Raw genomic sequence first — 19,373 nt, 5'->3', positions numbered from 1 at the left:
CTCAATGAGTGCATGGGTTAGTGACTAAACTGTCTTAATTTGTGCATCATTATGTCTGTTGTTCTGTAAAGTGCTGCATGTGTCGATCAGTAGCTATATGAGTAACTATATGGGTTATTGATTGGTTGCCCAAGTATTTGTAGGGGAGACTGAGTGTGTGTGTATGGGTGGCTGGGAGGTGTGTGACTCTGTGCATAGATGTGTGAACAGTTGATTCACTAGATGTATGGGTTCAAAAGTGCATGTGGAATTAGCTGTATGGGCGGTTGACTGTGTGCATGAGTGTATTGGTGAGTGAATGGATATCTTTGTGCTACATGTCAAAGTAAGTACATATGTAAAACACAGTACATGTGAGAGTTGACATATATAAATAACTGTGCATAAGAGCCAGTGAATGTGTGAGTGGCTGTATGGATTGTTGTAAACTTGTATCAGGGATTGTATAAGAGACTAAATATGTGTTAGTTTATGTTTGAAAAAGTAAGGTGTGTATAACTGTATAGTTGAGGAAATGGAGGTGTGATTGATTGTTTGCATGACTGACTAGGTGTGTGAGTAACTCCATGGATGTGACAGTCTGTGAGTGTCTGTTTACACTGATTGTATCTAAGGGTATATTACAATCTGAAGAGGTTAATCGTATTATCACATGAATGATATTATCAGTGATGTGATGAGTAATGTCAAATGAGATGTCATCAGTGATGTCATTTGAGATGTCATCAGTGATGTCATCAGTGATGTCACTGACCATGTCATGAATGATGTAATATGTGACATCATCAGCAGTGGATTGCGGGTGCGGGATATATAGTTAGTGCAACTAACTATATATGCGAATTTCAATGGTTTTGTGCGAGTAAAATAAGGTTTTGTAAATGCTAAACCCTAACTATATATGGTCTATAACCTATGGTTTTTTCAGTGAATTTTTATGGTTTTGTAAATGCTAATTCCTAACTATATATGGTCTATAACCTATGGTTTTTTCATTGAATTTCAATGGTTTTTTAATAGTAAATATTATTGCGTTACAACATTCAAGACATCTACAGAAGAGATGGTGTGCACTTCCCCGATGAAGGGAATAGAATATTGGTCCTTTATTTAAAAGTGTGCATTGGAACATACTTGTAGGTACCTAAATTAGCGACAGAACCCAATAGCTCTTTTCAGAGCTACCCTACCTCTGATTATTCAAAATGTTTATCTTTTTCTTAGTTTTTTTTTTTCACCAAAGTACGCTCCCCGGTTCGCTTACTGGTGCCCGTACCGGGCGCTCCCCCAGCGAAATTTTTAAATTTTTATTTTTTTTATTTTTGCATGTATCAGCATCCTAATCCCCCCTCCGAAAACCTAGAGGGTCACAAAGTGTCTACCGTGCCCCCTTCTACCCATTCCGAACATTGTTTGTCCTCCATTTTGTGTCTCAATTCTACCGATACTCAAAATGGAGGACTCCCGTAACGCTGCCGGATCACGTACCGGGGAGCGCACCGGTAAGCGCTCGATAAAAAAAGGTGGGAAAGTAATTTACAGAAAAACCACTACAGACACTTTCATCAAATATAGAATAGCCCCTACTACATTGCAGTCCCTACCATTTCCCAAAATTTGATGGAATTCCATTGAGAAAATGATGCTGTAAGCCTGACTAAATATCCTGAGGTAAATTACCTAACAAAAACACTTATGAAGTGTTAGAATTGACAACCAATCAAAATGCTACTTTCAATATCTTCTATTATTTCATGACATTTGATTGTTTATGTACCTGAATATATATAAAGAAAGAGAGAGAAACACAGCCATTTTGACTACTACTTCTTGAAGTACATATCAAGTGCATTTCAACTGAGAACTTAAACTTCTATTTGAAAGGTAAGATGTTATTTTAAAAACTGAAGTATGTTCTGTACTTTAAGTTAATTAGGAAAACATTTTCTGATAGTTATATACTATCCCTCTGTAATACTTATTGAATAAGATAGACTTCTCTGTTTTAGTTATGGATGGAGTTAGGCTTGTCTTGTATAATTAAGAATTGACTTAGACTTTATCACATACATTTTTTGATATTTCTACTTCCAGTCTGATACCATACACTGCCCAAAGAAAAAATCACTGTTTAAAAAACCGAACTACCTGTCTGTACTTAAATCCAACAGTGCCCTATCTGTACTGATATATATTTTTTTTAATTCATTTTACAGCACAGAAATGGAAGGAGAGAAAAAAAATAACGTGGAAATTGTTGCAGAATGCAACCAAGATACAGAAAATGAATCAGAATTCTTTGATGAATCACTGGACATAGAACTTCTGCAATGTGTTGAATCTGTGGATTTATTAAATGAAAATGAGACAAATTCTGACAAAGAATTATTAGAAGTTCTTTTTAATTTTGAAAACAAATCAGAAAAATAAATTTATATATAATAATTCAAAAATTGTTTGAGACATTATTCATTTTTATATATAATTTTTAAACTAGTAGCAAATTGATTATAATGTAAAATCATCTCCAATGTGTATTTAACATCTCTTTATCATGTCCTGCCTCCATGGTGTTTCTGCTTTCCTGACAGACTACGCTATGAATTCCATATACCACAATACCTTCTGAAACAACATGCAAGATATCTACAAAGGAAACAATGTATTTTTATTTTTTGACTCTGCATTGGTACCTACATGTTGGTACTTAAATAAATAAATAAAAAAAAAGAACAATCAATAAACATACAATATTTGAACATTCTTTCATCCTATTTTCCCAATATTACGCTTCCCAGACCGCTTCCCGGTGCGCGTACCGAGCGCTCCCCCCGCAAAAAAAAACAATATAAAAATTATTATTTTTTAACCCCGCGAGGCCCTTTTAAAGCCCCCTCATCAAACCTAGGGGGTCAGGGAGGATGTACTCTGCCCCCTTATGCTCATTTCCCCCTTTGTTTTTGCCACATCTTGTGTCTCGATCCTACCGAGACACAAGATGGTGGCAGCTCCGGACTGTTTCGAATGTTGACAGACACCCGACAGCCAATCAGCTTCGCTTCGCGAAGTTCCGTTACGCGTCAGGTACGCGAACCGGGGCGCTAACCGGAGCGCTGTCACAGATATATCTGTTTTTAAAAACGTTAATTTCTCAAAATCCACTGGAGCACATATATTGAGACATAGCAAAGGCACGTTGGGCAAACCATATCTACAATTTTGCCAAGTTTCGTGTAAATCCATTCAGCCGTTCGAGCTAAAAGTGATTCCAACCGCCCTATGGAAAAATGAATGGGAAAAATGCGTTTTGGGACCCCCCTTTTTTCTCGCCCCCCCCGTTACGAAACCCCCCCAAATTTTCAGGGGCTGCTCATAAACAAAATGTGCCATTTTCCTGAAAATTTCAGCCAATTCCGTCCACAAACGCCAAAGTTATTCGACATAGAATTTACAAAAATCCCATAGGAAAAAAATCCTAACTATATATACCTACTGGCGACCGCCAGTAGGTAATATATATATATATATATATATATATATATATATATATATATATATATATATATATATATATATATATATATATATATATATATATATATATATATATATATATATATATCCCATTCACTCCGTCCAAAGTCCAAGCGTCTCAGCCACACTGTTTTCCGACCTCAAAAGACGGATAAGCCAAACCCAGATCTCGTGCGTAATCAGTGCTTTATTCCATTTGACAGAATAACACCCAGCAAGCCCTCATGACGCGTTTCGCCTCTAGCCAGAGGCTTGATCACATGATACATTGCTGCAAGGGATGAGGGTTCTTATTGAGCTCTAAAAAAAGGGGAGTGGCACTTGGTGTTCACGGCCCGCCCCTTTTAACCCTTTATTTGCATAATGCGTGTGTTTTAACTGTTTTATATATATCCTACTGGCGGTCGCCAGTAAGTATTTATAGTTAGGACCTATTTGGAATAACGTTGGTGTCAGTTGATGAATCTTCATGAAATGTTCAAAACTAGTGGGGCGCTCTGGTCCGCTCCTATCCTGAAAGTCTTAGGGTGATTCGTGAAGTGGGGGCTGAGAAAAAGGGGGGTCCAAAAACATGTTTTCCCCATGCAATTTTCCGTAGAACTGTTCATCGCGTCTACATCCCGAACTGGTGAACGGAATTACACCAAATTTGGCAAAGACGTAGTCCTTAGTTCAGACTCGTGCCTTTTGCTTAAATAGTGTAAATCCATTCAGTAGTTCCTGAGAAAATCACAATTAAACGTACATATATATCAATTGGCCCGGTGGATCCTGAGTGCACCTTAAGCGCCCTGTCCCGATCACGCGCTGAATTCTAATTGGCTGTCAAGTAATTGTCAACATTCAAAACCAGGAAGTGTTGGCAGCCATCTTGTGCCTGGGTAGAAGCGAGTCTGAAAAAGTCAGTGGAACAAGTGTGCAAAACATATAAAGGGGGCACAGTAGATATACCCTGGCCTTCTAGGCCTGTTTAGAGGGTCCCACAAGGACTCCCAGGGCCCCCAAATTTTTTTCTTATTTTCTAAAAACGGCAAAGTGCGCTCAGGGTGCGCAGATCTTGCCGTAAAAAAGAATAAAATAAAACGAAGCGCAGGCTTGAATAATTAGCCCCTGGAGGGCCAAATTCCAGGGACAAAAATGTAAAATTTTATGGGGTCCCAGAGGTGTTCCCTAGCCCCGGGGTTCGCCATCCCCAGGGCTACAACATTAATGGGTGGGAGGGTTGCTCAACCGCCACTAACCAAGCAAAATAGATGGGTGGGGACTCAAAGGCCCGCCACCCCCTGGGGCTTTTCAAAAATGGTTGAGGGGGGCTCAAAGGCCCCCCCAAGCCCTGGGGACTGCCACCCTGGGGCTTTTTATGTTTTGGGAGGGGGGCCGCGTGGACCTCCTCCTTGAGCCCTTGAGGGCCCTGGGGACCCCCACCTCCCAGGGCCGGCTCCTGCAGTGTCCCGGGGTGTCCATCCCCGGGACACTGCTGTTTGCTATAGCAGGGCAGGAGCCGAGGCTCTTGCCCTGTCATAGAAAACTTGGTTTGGATTTTGAAAGAGAGAGCATGGAAACCTACTCTCTCTTTCAAAATGCAAACCAGATTGCTTTTTCTACATGGGGAGCTGCTCCCCTTGTGGAAACGCAATGCCGGATTCCCGAAGGACGCTGGAAGCCAGCTTGGACCGTGAGGGCATTGTGGTTCCCCCCACGGTCCCCAATGCTATAAATGAACCCCGGATGATGGGATCCCCAGGGAGAATAGAAATTAGTGATAGGTGGTATTTTTTTAATAGTAAAATTAGGAGTCACCCACCCAGCGTGGCGCTCAGCGGGCCCCCTGGTGTGAACGTGTTGGGTGCACGATTCTAACGCGTTGGGTGCGCGACTCCAAGCTAAAAAAAGTTATATTTCTCAGATATATATGAAGCTTATGTGTTTAGATCTCGGCTGGCTCTAAAAAGAGCCATTGTGTTCAATGAGAGATTTTGCTACGTATAAGTGAGTACCTATGCAGTGTCTAAATTTGATGAGGAAAACTCTGTTACCCTCATCTGTAAAATGTAAACCATCTCTCCTATAGATGCCATCCATATTGAAACGCAGATTGTTGTGGTAAATGGACTCCATCCTATCTCGGAGAAAAGCAGAAACAGATTTATTGACATGTTTCCTAGCTTTCTCAATCCGTGGACAACATTTATTAGACCAGTTCCATTTTTGCCTTTGGTATATGTTAGAATAGACAAAGGCAGTTTGGGGGAAAAGTGACATTAATTCTCCAAAGGTGTCCTTCATAAGCATTTGGCAAACCTAGTTCTTTGTCAATGGCTCTATTTTCTGCGTACCTTTGGCTCCAGACAATATAGCTGTGTCCCACAATCCACATTCTAAGCATCTTGAAAGTAGGTCTGGATGCACTCAGATGGTCTCTGTAAATCAAATGGCAGTGTGAAAAGTAAGATGTTTCTAAAATGGTGGATAAGATGCAGTTTTGAAAAAAGAATAGAAATGATTGGCTGTTAAAAAACATTCTGACTGAAAACTAGGGTGCATGTTTCTGTTTTTTAAAAGCATGTTTCTTATTGGTTAAGAAAAACTGTTTGAATGCAACATTACATTAGATAAGGCGATATTTTGAAAAGTCAAGCACACTTGCTGTTTGGATTAGCAAAATTGTGAGCCGAACTTGTTACCTGTGTGCTCAGTAGAGTGCTCCATGTACTGTTACCATGGTAACAGGCAGTAAGCAGATCGGGGGTAGGGTTCAAACTTATGCCAATTGGAAAGGGTTAAAATGTGTCACCAATAGAAATGTGTGTTAGCTTTTGAATCAATGTGGGAAGCAATGTGATTTGATATTTACATGTATATGTGTGCAGAATGAGAGGGAAAGTTTGTTATTTTGGGGGGAGTAGTGCAATACAGACATTCTATATAAGAAAATCTGGTGTGTTACTGACATACTTCTTAATCTACAAATCAATTTGAAAGGTAAGTTATTAATTTGTGAGGGGTTGTATGTGGTGTTTTTGTTTTTAATACAATTAATGTGTTTCTGCAGGTAAAGTCCAGGGAGCAGTGTTGCTTGTCTAGAATCACATTGTGAGATTTACAAGCACCTTGCACCACCAATGCATCACGTGGCGCAGCCTGATAAGGGATATTTACAAGCACAGGTAAAGTCACTAACCCTGGGCGTCGCACTTCGCTACACCCACGGAGTGGACATAGTGTTGCCTACTTTGCCATTTGCGAAGTAGGCGCAGCAGGCAACACTATTCCCACCCCGCGGGCGTAGCGAAGTTGTCCGCCAGTTGCCCGCCACCCGCCTCCCTCCCGCCCTCCCTAAATACTTAAATTATATTTTAGAAAATGATTAAAAACCACTTACCTTGTCCGCCGCGTCCCCGGGGCTCCCTCTAGTCATCCCGCGATTCGCACCGCCGTCTTTGATAGTAATGCGCTTGCGCGGCCTCCCGCATGCGTACTGAAAGATTGAAATATCTATGAGTCTATTCTCATTTAATGTGTGTACCCATTTCTGGCTATTGTTCGTGTGGAGCCTAAAACAGGTAAATTGCCTCCTTCAGATTTACAAAGAGGATTACAAGGAAGAGTTGTGTATTTACCATTAGATTTAAAGAAAAATATTGAAACTATTGGTGTACAGAGTGTAGAAAATGAACCATTAGTTATTCTAGTTAATGGCGTTCCTACTAAGAGTAAGAAATCTGGAAGGAGTTAGTGGATGTTAGGAAAGTGCAGAAGGCAACTTTGTATTTGATAAACAACAATAACTACTATGAAAATATTTGTATTGGAGAAGAAGAAATACTTTTAGTAGAAGATAGTGAAACGCCAAGTCGGCAAATTGAAAAAGTGGACATGCCAAGAAGTGAAGACATCTTTGAACATTACAGTGTACATCCAAATGAAAAAAGCAAAGGGAAGTCCCATGAGTGTATGGGACGAGAGCTTGGAAGCTCGTTGTTTTCCGCAGTTGCTTCCAACAGGAAAAGGATGGAAATATGATGAACGGCCTGTGCAAATTCCTTCATCTGAAAATTGGACAACAAGATTATATGCAGAAGATCCAAGATTTCAACAATGTATCCCTTATATATTTTATCTTTTGTTTGAAAGTGACTTGTCTGGACTTTGAAATGCAGTCAATCACACATTGAAAACAGGAGTACATCTGCAAAATGTTTCTGCAAAGGATTTTATGGATAAAGCGCACCTTAGGGATGATCACTTAGAATCTCAGGTGATTAATCTGATGCCATGTCAGCGTGGCACTAATGAATATTGGTACAGTCGTCATGGAGAACTGAAATGTATGCTACGGAACTTAGGAACTCCTACATGGTTCCTTACCCTAAACTGTACTGAGTACGCTTTGGATGATTTACTTGAATCTCTTCGAGAGGCAAATTCCAATATAAAAAATATAGAATACAAGACACATGGAGAATTGTGCTCTTTGGATCCTGTTAATGTATTCAGGCATTTTAATCATAGATTTGAAGCTATGATGTCTTTTATCTGCAATAAAAAAATCCTCCTCTTGGAGAAGTTGTGGATTTCTTTTGGAGAAAGGAGTATCAAGACAGAGGTGCTCCTTATATACATATGGTATTATGCATCAAGGATGCCCCCAAATTCGGAACAGATTCAGATGATACTGTTTTGTCTTTTATTGAAGAATATGCCACATGTGCTGTACCCAAAAGCACAGAAGAAAAAAACTTAAGACAACAAGGCTTACGATTCCAAAGACATCATTGTGGAAAATACTGTTGACGAAAGTACAAATCTAAGGAAAAGTTTTATACCAAATGTCGTTTTGGTTTTCCACCTCCTGTATTATCCAAAGAAGATTGAACAGTTTTATGCAAAGCTATGCGACATACCATCACAAGAAAGTCTCCAAAAGTTACCTACAATTTAAGAAGAATTGAAGAGTCAAAATACATAAATGACTACAATCCGATTATTCAGTCCATGTGGAATGCTAACAGGGATATTCAGTACGCTGCGGACAATTCCATTGCTGTTACTTGATATGTAACATCCTACATTACAAAATCAAAAAAGACGGAATCAAAAGAAATGTGGGAAAAGATTTCTCACGAAAAGACTCTAAGTAAGAAATTATACAGTTTCAGTTTGAAGATGTTATTCCATTGAGAAATTAAAGCATATGAATGCTCAGATCGGTTATCATCTGAAAGTCTATACTCCAAATTTAGAAGAATAATTTGGGTGAGTCTAGGTCTTGCTGCAAAGCAAAATCAGGTACTCAAATCTGTTCAAGAAAGTGAATATTTAGCAGAAAAAGATCCATAAAGTACAGATATTTTGAAAACGGATATGTTGGATACATATTACCCAGACAGTAGTCATCTTGAGAACATGTGTCTATATGAAGTGCTGTAAAACTACACTATTAAACGGAATACTACAGAGAACATCAATGATGGAAAACATTTAGTGATTGCTTCCGAAGGATGTTTGGTGAAACAAATGCAAGGAAATTTGATTAATCACTGGAAGCTGACTTGCGAAACTGCTGATAAAAGGGAATTTTAATATTTAGCTCTTTTGCAACTCTTCAAACTGTGGCGTTCAGAATTGGAATTACTTGTAGAATTTCAGAGCTATGAAGATTCCTTCAAGGTTCGTAAAGATACCATAGAATGCACTGTTTTTGCAAATTATGTGAAAATGTTGAAAAATGAAATTGATCAAGAAGCTACTATTGCAGCTGAAAATTGCCAGAGACAATTCTCAAGACAGTCAAACTTATGCTGTGCTGAGTCAAGATCCACTAGGACAACCAATTGTTGAAAATGAAGCAGCAATCGCCATGAATGAGATGGAAACAGCAATGCATCAAGCTCAAGAAGATGTAACAGACTTAGCAAACTTGGAAGAACAACTAAATGTTGAACAAAAAGAAAGTGAGACAACAGATTGATCATGGATTTCTTTATGAAAAGAAATAATGCACATGCACATCATTTCAACCTATCTGAATGTATGTGAGTGGACAAACTGAAACAGGAAAAAGTTTCTTAATTAAAGTAATCACCAGTTATCTACAGAAAACAACTGAGTCACATTTGTCTTGTGTTGTAACTGCTCCAACTGGGTTGGCAGCACCCAACATTAAAGGAATTACATTGCATCATTTACTTATGCTAGCTGTGGAGCATGAAAACAAATTGGAATATCACAAGCTATCTGGAGAATCTTGTTGTGAAGTTTAAAGAGTGCTGAAGAAAATGAAACTTCTGATTATTGATGAGGTAAGCATGGTCTCAAACTTAATGCTTGCTTTTGCGTATTTAATATTGCAGTAAATTCTTAAAACAGGGTACGATGTCTTACTTGGTGAAAAACATGGTAAAGTATTTGGAGATCTACTGCAACCTATTCCCGTAAAAGGGCAACCAGTATTTAAAACACTTGTGCATGAAGACACCAGAAAGTCTCTGGGTAGTGTTGGAAATGTTAACATTTGGTCATATTTTGAATACAAGGAACTCATTACAAATATGCGACAGGCAAATTATGTTGATTATGGAACTATTCTTCAAGATATAAGGAGCAAGAGCTGAACTCGGACTCTTTTAGCTCCTTAGAAGCACAAAGAACATTGGAAGTTTTGGAAAGTGAGAAAGAGGATACAACAACCAAACTTACAACCAAACCACCAGATACCCACTCCTTAAGAAAAGAGAAACAACAAGCAGCCCCTATTCTAGCTGGAAAACCGAGCACAGGCAGCGTAAAGAAAGGGAGAAAACCTCTAACTAAGAAAAAGAACCTGGTAGAAAACATAAGTTTGGAAGAAATCTGGAAAATTAAAGAGAGCAGTTCAGAAGAGAGAGCAGGAATTCATATGGCGGAGGGAGGCGCTGATTCTTCTGCTGCAGCAGCAGCAAATACAACTGCAAATATAACCGAAGAGGTTGAAGATAAGGAAGATGACGACTCAAGGTCTGTAGAATTTAACAAGGATATAACAAAAACCCATACAGACGAACTTCTTGAAAAAATATGGGTAGAGATGAAGGAGAAATTCTCCATCTCCGAATCGAAACAAAATAAAATACAGGAGGTTTGCGAGAAATTGGACAGCAAGCTGAACGCACTAGGTGACAGAGTAACAGCAGTAGAAAATGAAGTCACCAGTTTGGACAAAAGGGTGGAGAAAAACAGAAAGGAAATAAACTCCCTGAGATTGGAAAATAAAACCATGAATGAAAAACTGGAATCCTTAGAAAATCAAGCGAGGAAAAACAACATAAGGATTCTAAATGTGCCGGAGAATCAAGAAGGTAAGGATGTTAAAGCATTTGTAGTGGCACTTTTGATGGAACATTTCCCATGGGCAGACAAAGGAACTCTAGATGAGGATATACAGAGAGTACATAGAGATCCTTATGGAAAGAGTAAAGAAAGGAAAACCCCTAGGAAGATCCTAGTCAATTTCAAAACATATATACTGAAGGATAGGATCTTGGGAGAGGCATTGAAAAAAGGGACGTACAACAAAGATAGTTGGAATTTTAAAATAAGATCTGATATGTCAAAAGCCTCTCAGACCAGACAATGGGAACTGGGAAATCTAATGTCTGAACTGCAACAACTAGGTGCCACGGTGCAAATGAAATTTCCACCCTCATTACGGATTATGTGGAGAAATAAAATGCGTAATTTAAAAGAGCCTGAAGAGGTGAAAAACTTGATAGAGCTAATCAGAGATCAAATACGTTCAGAAGAACCTCTGAGTTAAATGTCCACATACAATCATATAGATAACTTGATAACTTGTAACTTCATATAATCTTGTATAAACTCTGAAATACAAAAAAAATATATAACAAGAGTATAAGGAGAAACAGATCTAAACTACACCCAAGGACAAGATATAGAATAAATATGAAGGAGCTATAAACCAACCAACTAATTAATTTTTTAAATGTTCATAGATAAAAATCACGGGGATGGGATCGGGAAGCCAAAAGGGTTATGAAGATAACCGAAGGAGAAGAAGATGGAGGCTTCCCCGGGGAGGGTAACTTTAAAGCACAATTTAAAAAGTATAAAACTACACGAAAAAGGGTGGGGAGCAAAATAGGGAAAAAAAAACAAAAAATTCCTCATCTGCGAACATTCAGAAAACTAAAACAACTAGGAGTAAAACATAATTCTCAACAATTGAACAGAATAAATGGGGAGTGCATGTAGGGATGTAAAAATCCTATCCTGGAATGTGAATGGGTTGAGGACAAAAAGCAGAAGGAATAAAATCTTAGAGTATATCAGAACTGGGAAAAGTGAGATAATAATATTACAAGAAACTCACCTGTTAAAAGAAGAATGGGATCAAATAATTAAGAACCTATGGTGGGTAGATACCTTAATATGCACAACACAACAGTGTAATATTAAGGGAATAGCGATAATCTTTAAAAAGTCCTTAAAAGCCACTATAACCAGTTCAGAAGTAGACAGTAAAGGAAGATGGGCCATAGCTAATGTTAGAATAGGAAATTCTCCCATTACTATCGCAGGGTACTACGGTCCGAATTTGGATGATGCTGATCCGCTGCGAAAATTGTACTCACAACTACTACTAGCTACTTCTCCCATAATATTGGGAGGTGATTTTAACCTAGTATTGGATTTAAAACTAGACAGATCACCACCGGGTAGACATACTAACTTAAAGAAAATGAGACAATGGATTGTGTCTTATAAAAGGGATCTCAATCTGGTAGACATCTGGAAAAACAAAGGAGAAAAATCACACCCGTTCACTCTGTACAACAAAAAACTGGGACATAAATCCAGGATCGACTTCTTTTTGGTCAGCAACGAATTATCAAAGAAAGTGAAAAGAGTATCTCACCTACCAGCTCACTTGTCAGATCATTCAGCAGTACAACTAGAACTACAAATCTTAGAAAACATAACTGAAAGGAGATTCACAGTCGAAAGAGCTTTGCTGGAAGACAAAGAAATTATAAAGGAGCTGGAAACTGAAACAAATATCTTCTTTGAGTTAAATGCGTCAGGTACCACAGAACAGATAACGTGGGATACTTTTAAAGCTGTCATAAGGGGTAAACTCTTGAGTTTAGGGGCACATAAAAACAAACAAGTAAAACAAGAGATCTCAGACTTGGAATCAGAGATCAGCTCCTTAGACATCGCTATATTCACAGAACAAGAGGAGGAAAAGAAACAAGATCTTCTTAATAAAAGACAGACGCAAAAAGATAAAATTGATCACATTTTGGAAGAGAGGTTACAGAAAAAATGGGATTCTAGCAAACTGGCGAAACATGAGTTTGGTGAAGGCTGCGGAAAATGGCTGGCATGGAAGCTTAAATCAGATCTAGCTAAAAATAAAGTGGAAAGTATTATCCCGGACGATCAAACAATTCCTACCTCTGATGAAAACATTATCAAGCATGAATTCTGGAAATTTTTTAAGGATCTATACACGGAAGATATAAATCCCTCAGATCAAATGATTAATTCCTACCTGAAAGATGCAGCACTTCTAAAACTTGCAGAGAATGAAAGAGAAGCTCTGGATAAAGAAGTTCAAGAAGAAGAAGTGGCAGATGCCATTAAAAGTCTGAAAAAGGGAAAAGCAGCAGGGCCGGATGCATTACCAAACGAATTATATATGAAACTGAAAAACTCTATACTCCCTCATATAACCAAACTAATTAACCTAATTTTAACACAACAGAAAACTATACCAGACTCCTGGAATGATGCCATAATGACAATCATTCTGAAACCCGGCAAGAACCCTCTTAAATGCGAGTCATATCGTCCAATATCATTATTAAACGCGGACTACAAAATATTTACTAAAATAATGGCAGCTCAACTAGAGAAAGTACTATCAAAATTACTACATCAAGACCAAAAAGGTTTCATTAAAGGAAGATATTTACATGAAGTAACACAAGAGCTCCTAACTGCAATAGATATCGAAACAAATGAGAAAACTCCACTTACCATACTTGCTGTTGATACCGCAAAGGCTTTTGATAGGGTCAATTGGGCCTTTCTTGAGAAGGTTATGGTCAAGAACAATTTCGGACCTCACTTTATCGGTATGGTAAACCAGATTTATAAAGATCCAAGATCTAAGGTCCTAATTAATGGTAGCTTAACAGAAAATATAAAGATAACCAGAGGAACGAGACAGGGTTGTCCACTCTCCCCTTTACTATTCCATTTATATATTGAACCACTGGCAAATAAGCTAAGAAACAACAACAAAATCACTCCATTCAAATATGGCACATGGGAGAAAAAAATCGCTCTTTACGCGGACGACTTAATGATTTTTACTGAAGAATCGAGAACACTTTAAAGACATTCGGGAAAATCTCAGGATATCTGGTAAATCAAACGAAGACAGAGCTCATGACATGGAATACGACCTTTCAAAGCAATTTTACAAAAAACGAAATAAGGTACTTAGGAATTCTAATAAATCATGATATAGCGAAGATTGCAAACAGAAACCTAAATAAAGTTGCCGGAGATGTAAGAAAACTGCTTGAGACATGGACCTCTCTACCGTTGAGCTTGATTGGGAGATCGAATATAATCAAGATGACCGTCTTGCCAAAGTTTACCTTTCTATTTAATGCGATACCAATGGAATTTGGAAAGACGGAATTAGCTCGAGCACAGAGAAACATAACAAGCTTCATATGGGCAGCAAAAGGATCGAGGATTGCATGGAAAAAGATCAGGAGGAGTAAGAAAGATGGTGGGTTGGACAGCCCAGACTTGGTGGAGTATTGCAGAGCTTTCCAATTCAAAAATATTAAGTATTACTAAAAAACCACAAATACTACCCTACCTATTTTAAAGTAATTACAAAATCAGAGGACCATGCATTGTTTAAGTTCGGACACCCCAAATACTTCAAAAAAATAAAGCTCAAGATATTAAGAGATGCAGCAAAGATGTGGACACAAATTAGAGGCATTCTAAAAATATCGTACTATAGCAAGTGGGCTCCTATCTGGGAATCTCCTGGAACCCCAGAATGCTTAAAAGACACTCTCGCACTGGCATTAAAAAGAGCCGGCATCAAATATTGGGGACAAATACTAAATGGTCCAAACTTAAAAACCTGGTTAGAACTGCAAGAAATGACAAACAATACTCTATCTAAATTTAAATATTATCAAATGTTAAGCTGGTCTAGAACTTTACCCAGTATAAATGGTAATGAAAAACTGGAAGATGACATGATCAAAACAGCGTGATTACCAAAAGAAGTAGCAAAGTGGTACTGGGCTCTGATAATGGCCAATGATATTAACGTCAATATGGAAACCCAAATATGGGGGAAAGACATTGTAATTATGGATGTGGACTTAATTTGGGAAAAATCAGTAGATAAATGCTGGTCCAACTTAAAATCCGCGGCTCTGAAGAGGAATCATTTGTATACAATCCATAGGGCGTATTGGACACCAAAAAAACTCTCCAAATTTAAAAATGCTGGAATAAAGAAATGCCCCAAATGTGGGGAGGAAAAATCAGACAACATCCACATGTTTAAAAACTGCCCTGAATTGAAAGAGTTTTGGGATCAAGTCGGTAAGACCCTGAGCACTATCCTGTCCAAACAACTAACTGTGAGTATTACTCTTATTCTTTTTGGGATATTAGACTCAGGTAATGAAGGGGGGCTTACTAAGGAACAGGAGAATCTCCTCTTTGTGTTAATAGTTCTTGCAAGGAGAGAAATTTGTATCAAATGGATAGGATCCTCTTGCCCAACTCATGCAGAATGGCTGAACTCGGCAATAAGAATCAACAAACTTGATAAGCTAAGAAATGTAAGCAAAATATTTAAGTTCTGGGATAGTTTTGAAACCTTCTTAAACCCCAAATAAGAATCAAACTTAAGTCCTATGATTAAAGCGATACATCTTCTGGTGGACAAGTATGGTACTTGCCGAGTAGCCAAGTTGGCTAGCTCCCCTCGATCCAAGCCAGAAGCATTGATATGTAACGAGTAAAGGAAACTCCTCAAAACCAACAAGAGGTCAAGACTCCCCAGCCAAGAGAGATCAAGGGGCAGTGTCGGAAAAGAGCAAAGAGGCAGACACCTGATACTCCGTAATCATACAGTAATCGCAAGATGAGGACAAAAAAAAAAAAAAATATATAAGAATTTGAGTACTGACAGAACATGGCAAACACGCTTTGCAGAGTCGGTTACTTTCCTATTTGTTTCCAAATGAAAATATAGTTCCTGAGAAAATATATATGAAAATTGCAGAAAACAGATCTGTAATCTGCTTAATGCCTACACTGCGTGAGTGTTCTATATTCAACTAACAACTTTTGAAGCTGAAAAATGAAGAAATAATAAAAATGGAGGCCATTGATAAAATAGAGCATGAAGGAATCACTATTATTTTGAAAAAAAAGTTGAAAACAAAATTTAATTCTTTAGAAAAATCGATATCTAAAACTGCTGGTTTAGAAAAGAATCTATATGCATTTATAAACTGTCGGGTAATTTTAAGACGTAATTTGGATGTAGAAAAAGGTTTAGTTAATGGAGCAGTGGGCAAAGTTGTGGATTTTGTTAATTATCCGAATAAAGATGGTATTGAATGTAAAAAAATTAAATTTGATCAGATTGAAGAAGTGAAACAAATTGGTCGTTGTTCAGTTCGTTTTTTGCTTGTTAAAGATGTATATGTCCATAGAAAACAGTTTCCAGTTTCACTGGCATATGCAGTGACTATTCCTAAATCTCAAGGGTGAGGAGGAGCCTAGCGCTTTCGGGCTCGGGCGGCCAGGTCAGCGTTCTAGTGGCGCTGTAGGCGGCGTGTGTACTTAATCAGCAGCCTCTTTCACTCGTGCTGTGGAGAAGAGTCTTGCCGGTGGCAGTGGCAGGCTCCATCCGCTCGCGCTGGGTGTTTTTTAAAGTGTAACACTGTTTAGTGCTGATCCATAGCGCTATTTTTACTTTGGCGAGCAAAAGCTAATTTTAAATATATCGGTGTGCATAATTTCACTTTCTGTCATTCACCTGATTGCCGACTCCCGCCCCGGTCCGCCGCGTCCATTTCTGGGCGTTTGTTTGCAGAGGGTGAGGAGGAGCCTAGCACTTCCGGGCTCGGGCGGCCAGGTCAGCGTTCTAGTGGCCCCTACTGCCTATAAATGTGTGTTGGCCAGCGACCGCGCAGCGGACGCGTGCAGCGGGCGCGCCGGAAGCACGCCGAAGTTGAGCCAAAGTCAAGCCCGTCTGCGCCCGTCCGCGACTGGACGGGGCGCGGGGCCATAAACCCTGGCTCACCTACATCGACCATCATAAGGTATGGCAGACAAGATTTGCTGGATATCCTGCCAAACATCCCCATATGTGGCAAACATTCGATGCATCCCTTATCGCTAGTAAACTGTACCTCATGCACTTTTGCCCCTGTCAACAATCTGAACTCGGCCAGTGACATTAATACACTAAAGGCAGCTCTGCTAAACTGCAGATCCCTACGAAAACATAGCTTAGAAATCTTCCATTTACTCAAAGACAACAATATCCACATTCTGTTTCTTACAGAAACGTGGCTGGATGAATACTCAAAGCCCGATATTATACAGACTCTTCCACCTGGTTTCGTCCTCTCCAGGTTGGACAGGAAAGATGGCAGAGGGGGGGGCATTGCTATAGCCACTAAAACCCCATTAGAATGTACCCTCTCTTCTACCGAGATTGACCATAGTGAAGCGGCTACTTTTACTATTACTACTGGTCCTAATCACTCCCTTTCTGGTATTCTGGTGTACCGCCCCCCTGGACGACTCTATGATTTCACCCCCACTCTGGTGGAAGCCATAACCCATCTTGCGCTCAAAAAAACTCTCATTGTAGTGCTTGGCGACTTGAACGTCCATTTTGACGACCCGCTCGACAAAGAGGCGGCTGACATCAAATCAGAGCTACTCTCTTTAGAACTAGAGTTAAAAAATAATGATCCGACACATCAACACGGACATTTATTGGACCCTGTATTTGGAAACTGGAAGGGAATTCAGACCTTAGCTCCTCAGCCAATTCCTTGGTCTGATCATTTTATAGTTCCTATATCCATCCAATTAGAAAGGACCGAGCAGTACAAACAAAGCTCACAACGGTTCAAGCGAAGGAGATGGAAACATTTTTCCATTGACTCCTTTTCTAATATCATTCAGGATGCGGGCCCCCCAAAAGGATCCGATAGTGAGACAGCATATGCTCACCTACAGGACAACATCGCAAAAGCGCTGGACGCTACCGCTCCCATTCGCACTACAACTAATGCCACAAGAACCAAAAAAACTGCCCCGTGGTTCAGTCAGGAGCTCCAGCTCGCTAAAACGGCATGTAAAAAGCTCGAAAGAGATTGGCGCGTTAGTTTCTGCCCTGAAATAAAAACCAGATACAAAACAGCACAAAAAGATTATTATAAAATGGTACGCACATCAAAAGCTTCCTACTATAATAATCGGATTTTAGAAGCTGAAAACTCCTCTAAAGAGCTCTTCCAGATTTACAAGGAAATCTCTGTAGTTGAGTCCAATCCCACCAATCCCACCTCCCAGAATGATTCAGTGGATACCTGCAATAAAATTGCCAAGCATTTCTCTGATAAAATTACCAACATTTATGCAAATTTTTCCAGCAACATAAAATCTGGCACTGACTTTACAGAGAACGAAGATCATATAGGCACTCAAGCCCGCCTATGTGCCTTCTCTGTACCTCCTGCTGAAACTCTGATAAAAATCTGTAAAAGTATCAAATCTGGTTCGCCACGCGATCCCGCACCTCCTAAAATTTTAACTGCTAGCCTTCCGGTCCTGGAGCCGCACTTTAGACACATGTTGCAAATATCATTCTCCACAGCTACTCTCCCCGCGGACTGGAAAAAAGCCATAGTGTTCCCCATCAAGAAAAAACCTAACCTGAGCCAAGATATATTGGAGAATCTACGTCCAATTTCTCTACTCCCTTACCTCGCTAAATTAGCTGAGAAAGTGGCTAATGCCCAACTTATGATCCATCTTGAAACCCAAAAAACCTTTCACTCCTCACAATCGGGCTTCAGATCGAGCTTCTCCACAGAGACAGCACTCCTAAGAGCAACTGAAACTCTGCGGGAGGGAGCTGACAAGAGCAAAACCAAGGCCTTGATCATGCTGGACCTCAGTGCCGCGTTTGACACTGTAGCTCACTCCATACTGCTACAGTGCCTAAACAGAGCGGGAGTCACAAAAGAGGCTCTAGGTTGGCTGAAAGCTTTTCTTACCAACAGAAGCTTTCAGGTCCAAAGAGGGACCTATCTCTCGGACAGCATGACCTTAGAACAGGGGGTACCTCAGGGCTCTGCCCTGAGCCCCACCCTGTTCAACTTATATATGACACCTTTGGCAGAGGTGGTCCAATCGTTCGGCGTAGAGCTTGTCTCCTATGCCGACGATACCCAACTCCTGATCTCCCTGTCTCAAGCCCCCTCCTCTGAGGCCGATAATTTTAAATCCTGCATGTGCAAGCTGGCTGTATGGATGAGTGAGCACTGCCTCAAATTAAACGGAACAAAAACAGAGGTGCTCATAATAGGGGTGAACAACACCAAATGGAGCAAAGATTGGTGGCCCACATGTCTGGGACCAGTACCTACCCCTAGTCAGGAGGCCAAGAATTTGGGTGTCTGGATAGATAATAAACTCTCCTATGACAGTCATGTCAAAAAAACAGTTGGAAAGTGCTTTGGAGTTATGAAGACGCT

The sequence above is a fragment of the Lissotriton vulgaris genome, unplaced genomic scaffold, assembly GCF_964263255.1.
Source record: "Lissotriton vulgaris unplaced genomic scaffold, aLisVul1.2 SCAFFOLD_1314, whole genome shotgun sequence".
NCBI lineage: Eukaryota > Metazoa > Chordata > Amphibia > Caudata > Salamandridae > Lissotriton > Lissotriton vulgaris.
Note: the sequence above shows the minus strand (reverse complement) of the source record.